The sequence below is a fragment of the Pinus tabuliformis genome, chromosome 7 (genome assembly GCF_031772625.1).
Source record: "Pinus tabuliformis cultivar Carrire ecotype Pingquan chromosome 7, CPIR1, whole genome shotgun sequence".
Classification (NCBI taxonomy): Eukaryota; Viridiplantae; Streptophyta; class Pinopsida; order Pinales; family Pinaceae; genus Pinus; species Pinus tabuliformis.
The window spans coordinates 1637745453-1637755190 of NC_142293.1; positions in this window are offsets into that span (position 1 = coordinate 1637745453).

Below are 9738 nucleotides of genomic sequence, written 5' to 3' on the forward strand. Positions count from 1 at the left end.
ATGAATTGCCTTATTGGTCCACCTATTCCAAGTAGTTGTGCATTACAGTAAACGGCCCTACTGTTTTTCTTTGACAACTTAATTGCATTTTCTCTTCTGGTATTGAAAAAATTTTGACTGTACCGGCGAATATGGTGTCTGGAAAATTTGGGGATGACCATGCTATAACTACTCTCATACTTATCTCATCTTCCTGCACGCCAAAATTTGTTTGCAGAAGAGAAAGTCAGAAGCTGGACCTCCATTTTTCTCTCTGGCGCCTCTACTCACTCCGTCGCCGTCACTAAAAGAAAATAAGCGAAGCTTGGCTTCTGGGCGAGCAGGCCAGAGTCCTTATGCGCTTGTTCACCCTATAAATTTTCGACGCTTTAGAATTTAACTCAATTCTTATCAACATAGTCACTCTACATACCGCCAGATGGGCCTTCAGATAAGAGCAAATCAACACATCGATTCGCTCTGTATTTAAATGGGTGGTCTCAGTTGGAAAAGTTTCTTAAGAACTCTTCACATTGGCTTGTATTTCCATTATGAAGTTTACCTGGCCCAAGTTATGAATATGCCTGTGTTCTTCAGGTCTCAAATCCTCAATATAACATCGCTAGGTGGTTTCCCGTAAAAGATGAATATAGCATGCCCTAATGTTGTTAAATTGCAAGTAGAATGTCATCCATTTTGCATTCAGAACCAAACGAAGAAAGGGAATTTAATATGTGGAATTACCCAAAAGTGGAAGAGAAATTATCATCGCCAGACCTGCCAACCGGAGGCGCAGTATTCCGGACGCCATTGTTGTTCTTTCTTGCAATAAAATAGGCGTACAAATAAGCCTAAATCTCAGCTAAACAGGCAATTTCTCCAACGAGATATCAGGCACTGGTACTATAGACTGAGAAGCCCTTTGAGTGGATGGATATCGTGTTTGCTGAGAGCCCGCAGCTAATTTTGTGTTTTGTCCTCAGTTGTGCCCAGAGAAGCGAACTCTTTTAGTGGGAAAATTCTGGTTATTGGGACATCAAGCTTCTTCATCTAGGAGCTCGGTCCAGATTTTTTTTTTTTTCTATAATATTATTTATTCTGTCAGGAATTTTAAAGGAGCATTTAAGTTGAAGCAAAACACTAGCTCTGTCATATCCCTAGGCACTAAGCCATTGGACTGCTGTTGAAACATTTTGACATTTTAATTTTCTGGATTTTCAACTATTTGATAAGAAATTTGATTATGGAATAGCTATTTAGTGGGCTTTGGGTCCAGATTTTGAACCTGGCTCTGATACCATGTGTAAGGACCTGAATCCTATTATTAGAGCCTCTATTATGTTATACACTAACAGATCTATTTTCCTGTTAATTTATAAATAATAAAAGGATCTTGCTGACCTTTTTACATAGCTTTAAACATTTAACATCTTATCATTTTATCATAAGCAACATAAATTAAGGTGAGCATTCCATTGATATAAACTTAACAAGAGTAGTCCATGGAAAAATACTTGTTCCGGCGGTTGATGATGATACCTTTGTCTTATAGCTCCATCTGAACGCTCCCTCTGGCCGACCCAACCGGATTTACCTCCCAGCCAACTAGGAAATAAATTCCTAGCCCAGGAAACCTCCATAGGTTCCCTAGCCCTCCGTGCCCAAGTCCAACCAGATACAGTGTGTCCTCAAGAAGAATGTGCAAAACTAGATAATGATACTTTCCTCCTCTCAAACCCAAGAAACCTCCACAGGTTTCCAAGGTCTCCCAAAATCATAACAAGGCCAAACAATCACAACCAACCCCCACAATCCTAAGCAAGACTCCCCCCCCCCCCCCCTTTCTTCCTTCCCCCTTCCCTTTTTATACCCTCTTTCCTCAACCACCTCTCATTAATGTCATTAACTTCTCATCCATCCTTAGTTGACTTCTCTTCTCCCAAGTAAGCTAGGAGTACATTTGGAATTGTGACATGAATATAAAATTGAGAATTTAATGGGAAAGGATCATGTCTTCTCCCAAGTAAATCTGAAAAGTACATTTGGGAATGTGAAGTGTAATTACATAGAGAGGACCATGTCTTCTCCTTAGTAAATGTGAGGGTACATTGGGGAATGTGAAATGAATAAATATATATTGATGATAAGATGGAGAGGACTATGTCTTCTCCCAAGTAAATGTGAGGGTACATTGGGGAATGTGAAATGTACTTACATGGAGATGACCATGTCTTCTCCTTAGTAAATGTGAGGGTACATTGGGGAATGTGAAATGAATAAATATATATTGATGATAAGATGGAGAGGACTATGTCTTCTCCCAAGTAAATGTGAGGGTACATTGGGGAATGTGAAATGAATACATATATTTTGAAATAATGGAAGGAGACCATATCCTACATAATATTCAATTTGAGAAGGTAAGTGGGGAATTTGAATAATGGAAATCATAAATTTATATTAGACCAATAATTCTCAATATTTTCAGATAATGTAAATATTAACAAAATTTGTAGGATAATATTTAAGTGGGGCATTACAAATATGTCCTCCATCTTAATAGGGGAGTTATGAACTTTCTTTATCCGAGGGGACAAATCCATCAACAACTCAACCACATAGTATTTATCAGAGAAATTCAAATTTCTGGAACATCATTGACTTAGAAAAAAGGTCATCAACAATGTATACTTAAATGTTACCAAGATTCTTATAACTCCTTCTTTCCATCATGCTCAATATCATCATCAAGTGTGAGGTAGGTAAGCATCTTTAACATCTAACAAGTTGAATCAAGCACCAATATAGAGCATGAATTCAACTTTATCAATATAGGTTTAGAATGTAGACACAATGGAAGCATAATAAATCAGACTTTAGATATCAAAACCTAAACCTCGGTAGGTTTAAATTCAACAAGGGTTACATTTTTCAAGCCCTAGACTTTCACAACAATCTATGCTAGGGTTTAGTCACAAACTCTAGATTCCTATACCAAAAATAAACTTTAGATATTAGGAAATAAATTCAATCACAACTAAGACATTTTACATCTAGGGATTCATTATCATTCCCTAGAACCTCATATCAGTATCTACTATGGATTTTATATGTTAGACACCTTAGATACAAACATCAAAACCTTCGATGCTAGATATTCAACAATTTTGACCAAGCTAGGGTTTCAATCATACGAAAACATATCCACCTAGGGTTCCATACCTAGGATCTAGCATTAACTATTACAAGGGTTTTTTCATAAACCCTAATAAATCAAACCCTAAAAATATATGGTTTCATCATATAACTTAGATCTCAACAATAAACCCTAAAAGGATAGGGTCTCATCATAACATCAACAAACCCTAAATAACAAAATGGCTAGGGGTTTACAATGAACCCTAAAGATTATGGTTTTACCAAATGATAATAAGATGAAGGTTGATTTAATCTATAGATTAATTACCCTAAATATGAATCTTGACTATTCAAAATCCTAGACATGAGATAATTAGTACTATAAAAAAAAAAAAAAATTAAAAAAAAAAAAAATTAAAAAAAAATAAAATAAAAAATAATCATACCTTTTTATATGAAAATGACTAGCTATAAATAATGTGGTCTTAAACATTCCTTGAGTTGATCCTTTTACAAACCTTATAGATTTTCCTTTTGAAGGGCTCCTTCTCATGTGGTATGACATCATAATCTTTTATGCACCTACAACATTTACTAGCAAACGTATATAAGCAAAAGAATATAATCTAGGGTTTCCATTAAACTTTATAAGACAAATTCTTAGGGTTTTGAGTACAAAACTTAGACATCATTCAATTACATTTTTGCAAAGATTTGTCATATACCTTACAAACCCTAAAACTTATGAGATAGGGTTTCTAAGAGGGAACAATCGAATAAGGTTTTCATATGTACTATCTAGGGTTTACAATCCTAGATATTAACAACTTTAACACAAGGAGATCTTGCAAACCCTCAAATTATACAAGCAACTAAAACCTCAAATATTTTATGCTAGACTCTTAAAAGCTGAACATGCAATACATATGTCAATATTACATACCTTTGTATTTCATGATTGAAATATTGATATTCCATTGAGCTTGTTGCTTCTTCTTTCAAACTGAAGACATATTGTTAGAGGACTAAAACATAAAGAGTAATATCAATACTTAATTCATTTAGATGAGGACTTCAAGCTGGTGCCAAAATTCTTCCTCCCAGGATTTATTTCAATGGGCCACACAAAACTGAAAGATAATGTTGTTTCTCTTCAACTTCTAGAAGTGACCACTCTAGATGTTCAAGTTGATCTTCAAATATAGTTTTTAGAGGTAATATACTTGATGTTTCCTCTATCATTTATTATAGGAGAAGCTTCCAATATTACTAACCCTTCTTATCGAGACAAAGAAAGTATCCTTGCTTAAAGACCTTCTATCACTACTTCTACCTATAGCTATACTCTAGGTCTAGGAATTTTGAAATAGATCAGGCTTATTTCTAAAATATGTAGACTAGGTTCACTTCAACAGTCTTCAAATTCTAAATATGACCCTTTAAATAGGGTTTCACCAACCACTAATAATATACTTCTTGAATAGGCTTGTTATATAAATGCTATGATTCTCAGTTTATAAGTGTGCTTAGAATGACTCAAAAAACATTGCTTTGGACATTATATACTATCACTAAAGGGAGGCTTGAATGTCCACAAAGAATTTGAATTGTACATCACTGTTTAGGTTCATATTTGATATATATATATATATATATATATATATATATATATATATATATATATATATATATATATATATATATATATAATCCATAGGTATGTGACCTTTATTCCAGGTATCTCGACATCTATATAGAGACTGTAGCTTGGTGACATGACTTCCAAATTAAGCCTAAATCACCTTCAAAAAATTCAGTCCTAGTCTTCTAATAAAGGATTATCAAACTTAATTCATATACCCTATCTTTTATATGTTTATAGGTTGAAATATGGAGACTTGATACCATTGGGCTATGGATTCAGTGAAGAGATAAAGATACCAAATAGCTCTTCTTATAAAACTGAGGCTTGTATATACTTCAATTAAAGATAGGACCCAAGAACTCAACTCACCATAGTTTAACACTTAAAGGAAGTCAGAGCATGTTCCTCCATGAATTCTGACTAATAAGCATTAAGACTGTGGAAGTAAAACATATCAAAGATAAAAGACAAAGCTCACTGAAGTACACTAAGAATCTCAGATTCAGAAAAGTCAAAATGCTTTTGTATATATCAGTCCCTGCACAACATTTACAAAAGTAGTCTTTTTCTATCACATTTTCCAACCCTTAAGGAATTCCAACTCTTGTATTTTATAGAGTTATCATTACAATCTTGGATTCCCTGATCCAACTTGAGGGGAATTCGAATTTCCTAGCTTGACACCTATTCTAACCCTAAAACAGACTATTAATTACAAGTCAAAGTTAACTGACTGTCTTAGAGTCCTAATACAATTAGGAGAAAAAATCCTTATTATGACTAAAACAACCTTATCCAGGAATTAAACATTCTCTTTGACACCTATAACTCCATGAATTTGATTTTAATGAAGCCTTTAACCTTGTTGTTAGATTCAATTGACTCATCCCTTATATGTCCTGAAAACCAAGAACCTGTTTCCTGCATTTAAGATTTAACCTTCATTGATGCTTTTTGAATCCATTTGCTGACCAAATTGACCTTTTGAGACAAGCGATATGTGTTATCACTTCCATAGAACTTTGCTCTTCCACCTGTAAGAAAATCAAGCCCTTCAAGGAGTATAATGAGAGTTGATCTAGCTGCTCAAAAACTGCACCTACAACAGTTTTGTAGGGCGCTACGAAACTGTTGTGTATGTCTTTTACACAGCTCTTTTCAAAAATTTCAGTCTTCAAAACTTCTTTCACTTTTTCCATGATATCTAAAAACTTTAATAATCAACATATATCATCTTTGAAATACTTTCAAGAAATAAAAATCCTTCTCCTCAACAAAACTGCATCAAGACATTGTAACTCATCGTTCTGTTCTGGTTGAAAAATAGGTGTTGGGACAAAGCTATTGTCTCCCCATAAAAAAAGTATTTTGCAAAACTGAAGGAGGCTTTTGGAGACCACTCTGTGCTGAACAAAAACATCTCTTTGTTTTTTGCAATACCTCTCTTACTACCTAGAAACTGTCTTTGAATATCAGGTGTAAACTAGAAAATTATGATTTCTGAAAATATGGCTTCAAAGAAAGCCTTTTATCTCCCAACTAGTAACACTTATGAAAAAAGTGAGATAAATTATTGTAGCTGGAGATTTTATGAAGAGAAACCTCCTTCAAAATTCCAAAATACTTTTGCATGTAGCTAGAAATGGATCTTGAAAAAGACTACTAAAACCAGAAAGCAGAATGTTTCTCTTAATGACTTTCAGCCATTTTGTAGCGCAAGTTGAGTCATCAACTTCTCCTAGCTCATAATGAATTTGAATAAAGTTGAAAGATGTTTTTGTAGATAGGTATGTTAGGAAGAAGAACCTCTTTCAGCTTTCCAAAATATTCTTTCAGTGGCTCAAAAAACCCCTTGGAAGTTGACTACTTAAAACAAAAAACATAGTTTTTTCTGCTGAAAAAGGCTGCTTCAGTGATTTCGTAGCGAAAAACAGGTTTTTTACACTATGTGCGCTACAAAAATGTGGATTCGTAGCTAATTTCAATTTTTTTTCAAAATGACTTGAGATATGACTTCTAAACCGAAGGTGAGACTTCTCAGACATGGAATAAGGTTGCCAAACTTTGTTTGGAAATGAAATATGACCTTAAAGACTTCTAGCCCTATGACCTAACCCTTTAAGCATGAAATGACCTAGAGACCCTTTAAGACCATGACTAGAAAAAGTGTTTGGAAATGAGAATGACACTATTGAGACTCTAATCCTATCACTTATCCCTTTAAGCATGTGATGACTCAAAACTTATTATAAGACCATAACTAGAAACAAGGAAAACTTTCCAAAGTTTAAAAAAAAAAAGTTAGGGTGATAACAGTGGCTCCACTAGGGATAGTATGCCCCTTGTGGTATGCTAAGAACTAGTAGCTCCAGTGCTGCAATCCATTCCTTTAAAAATAAAAACTCTGAAATTCTGCCCAATTTGCTTCAAACTGTACCTAGTAAAACTTGCTCAGTCAACCTTGAGCTTATTTGCATTTTCCTACCTACCTACCCTATCAATTGTAAACTTCTTTCAACTCAATCAATGTGAAATTTCCAATGTAGCCAATCATTTGTTTTATCTGATATTTGAGTTTTTTGACTGCATCAGAGTTCAAAGCAACTATGATATTGTGATGACCACTGCCACTGAAATTGTCTCTGATCATAGAAAAACTGAAACACTGGAGAGTAAAACTCTTCCATGTATTTAGCTATAGGATCCTAGAATACATGATCATCTTGATGATCCTCATAAAATATTATTACTTCTAACAACTGATCTTTAGTCACACAACATTTATTTGACAAGTTATCCAACTGCTTTTCTGCATGATTCCCGTAGACAATGTAATTTTCCTCACTAATATGATCATTCTTTGAAATAATATGCTCCAAGGAATTACAGAAATGATCAACCTTTTCCTCTGCCTGAGGGTTATAAAAAATTTCTTCCAGTATTTCTTCTTGGTGTTTGCAATTATTTTCATCTTCATAATGATTCGAAGACTGACAAGTCTGCTGCATCTCTACATCAATCTCGGAGGATGTAATATGATTTTCATAGGTATACTCTTGCTGATTTCTATGTTGCATGTCATGGGATGTTATCCTTTCTTATAGTTGTTGAAATGTATTGTTATGAAGAGCCTCTAACATTTCTTCATCCATGAATTCATCATCATCATAACAATCCTCCAAATATTGAATAAAACTCGCGGAATGTTTACAACAATCTTTGACCAGCAATAAGGAGGGATGACACTCTTTATACATGTCATAGAATACATCATGGAAATTAGCAAGCTAATATATTGAACCATTTTCCAAACCTTTATACCAAGACCATGTCTTTCCTTCTAAAGTGGTCATAAACATCTTCATGAGACAATCTTCAAGGAACTAAACTTTAAGGCTGTGTACATGCATATGGAACCTAACCAAATGAAGAGCAACATTGTTTTTCTTTTCATATTTGAATATTGGAAGATCATCTAACCGTTCAACCTTTGGCATAGGATTTGGAAAACCATGGATATGAGACCGATTCATAGGGACATACCTGGCATTCATTCTTGCAATGGCACTAATCTTGAAACTTCATCAAGCTATTGATCTTCTAGTAGTGGAGTCACCTTCCAATTTTTTATTTGATGTGTGGAGTCACCAAGGTAGATGCAGCCTTGAATAGTTTTCTAAGCTCCTACTACCTTCAGAAGTTTCTCTTCTAGATTTCGGGAATGAGTAATCTTCAGACTCCCGGCAGACGCACCAAAATGTTATCACCAAAATAGGACCCTGATAGGCTGCTCATCAAGTCAATCTCAGTGTAATTATTTCAAACCAATCTTTTCGCTGAGGCTTAGCCTCCTCAGTCTGAGAGGGCTCTCTCAAAGGTTAATGATATTGATTATAGATATAGATAGATGGCCAACTCTATGGTTTGTGACTTTATATGTTTATAGGTTGAAAGATGGAGACTTGCTACCATTGGCCTATGGAGTCAGTGACAGAGATAAAGATAGCAAATAGCTCCTATTATAAAATTGAGGCTTGAATATACTTAAATGAAAGAGTAACACATTCAGGAAAGTCTCAATAACTTGAAGTTCATAGGAGTCAGAGCATGTGGGCATGAATTCTGAGTAATGATACATCAAGGTATTCAAAAGTAAAGTATTTAAAGTGATTCATCAGATTTTAATACTGAAAGGAAGTCAGAGCATGAGTAACCATGAATTCTAAGTAATAAGTATTAAAACGTTGAAGAAAAACAACCAAAGATAGGACCCAAGAACTCAATTCACCATAGTTTAACACTTTAAGGAAGTCAGAGCATGTTCCTCCATGAATTCTGACTAATAAGCATTAAGACTATGGAAGTAAAACATATCAAAAATAAAAGACAAAGCTCACTGAAGTACACTAAGAATCTCAAATTCAGAAAAGTCAAAATGCTTCTGAATATATTAGTCCTTGCACAACATTTACAAAAGTAGTCTTTTTCTATCACATTTTCCAACCCTTAAGGAATTCCAGCTCTTGTCTTTTAAAGAGTTATCATTACAATCTTGGATTCCCTGATCCAACTTGAGGGGAATTTGAATTTCCTAGTTTGATACCTATTCTAACCATAAAATAGACTATTAATTACAAGTAACAGTTAACTGACTATCTTAGAGTCCTAATACAATTAGGAGAAAAACTCCTTATTATGACTAAAACAACCTTATCCAGGAATTAAACATTCTCTTTAACACCTATAACTCCATGAATTCGAATTTGATGAAGCCTTTAACCTTGTCGTTAGATTTTGTTGACTCATCCCTTATCGGTCCTAAAAACCAGGAACCTGTTTCCTGCATTTAAGATTTAACCTTCATTGATGCATTTTGAGTCCATTTGCTGATCAAATTGACCTTTTGAGACAAGGTATATGTGATCACTTCCATAGAACTTTGCTCTTCCACCTGTACGAAAATCAATCCCTTGAAG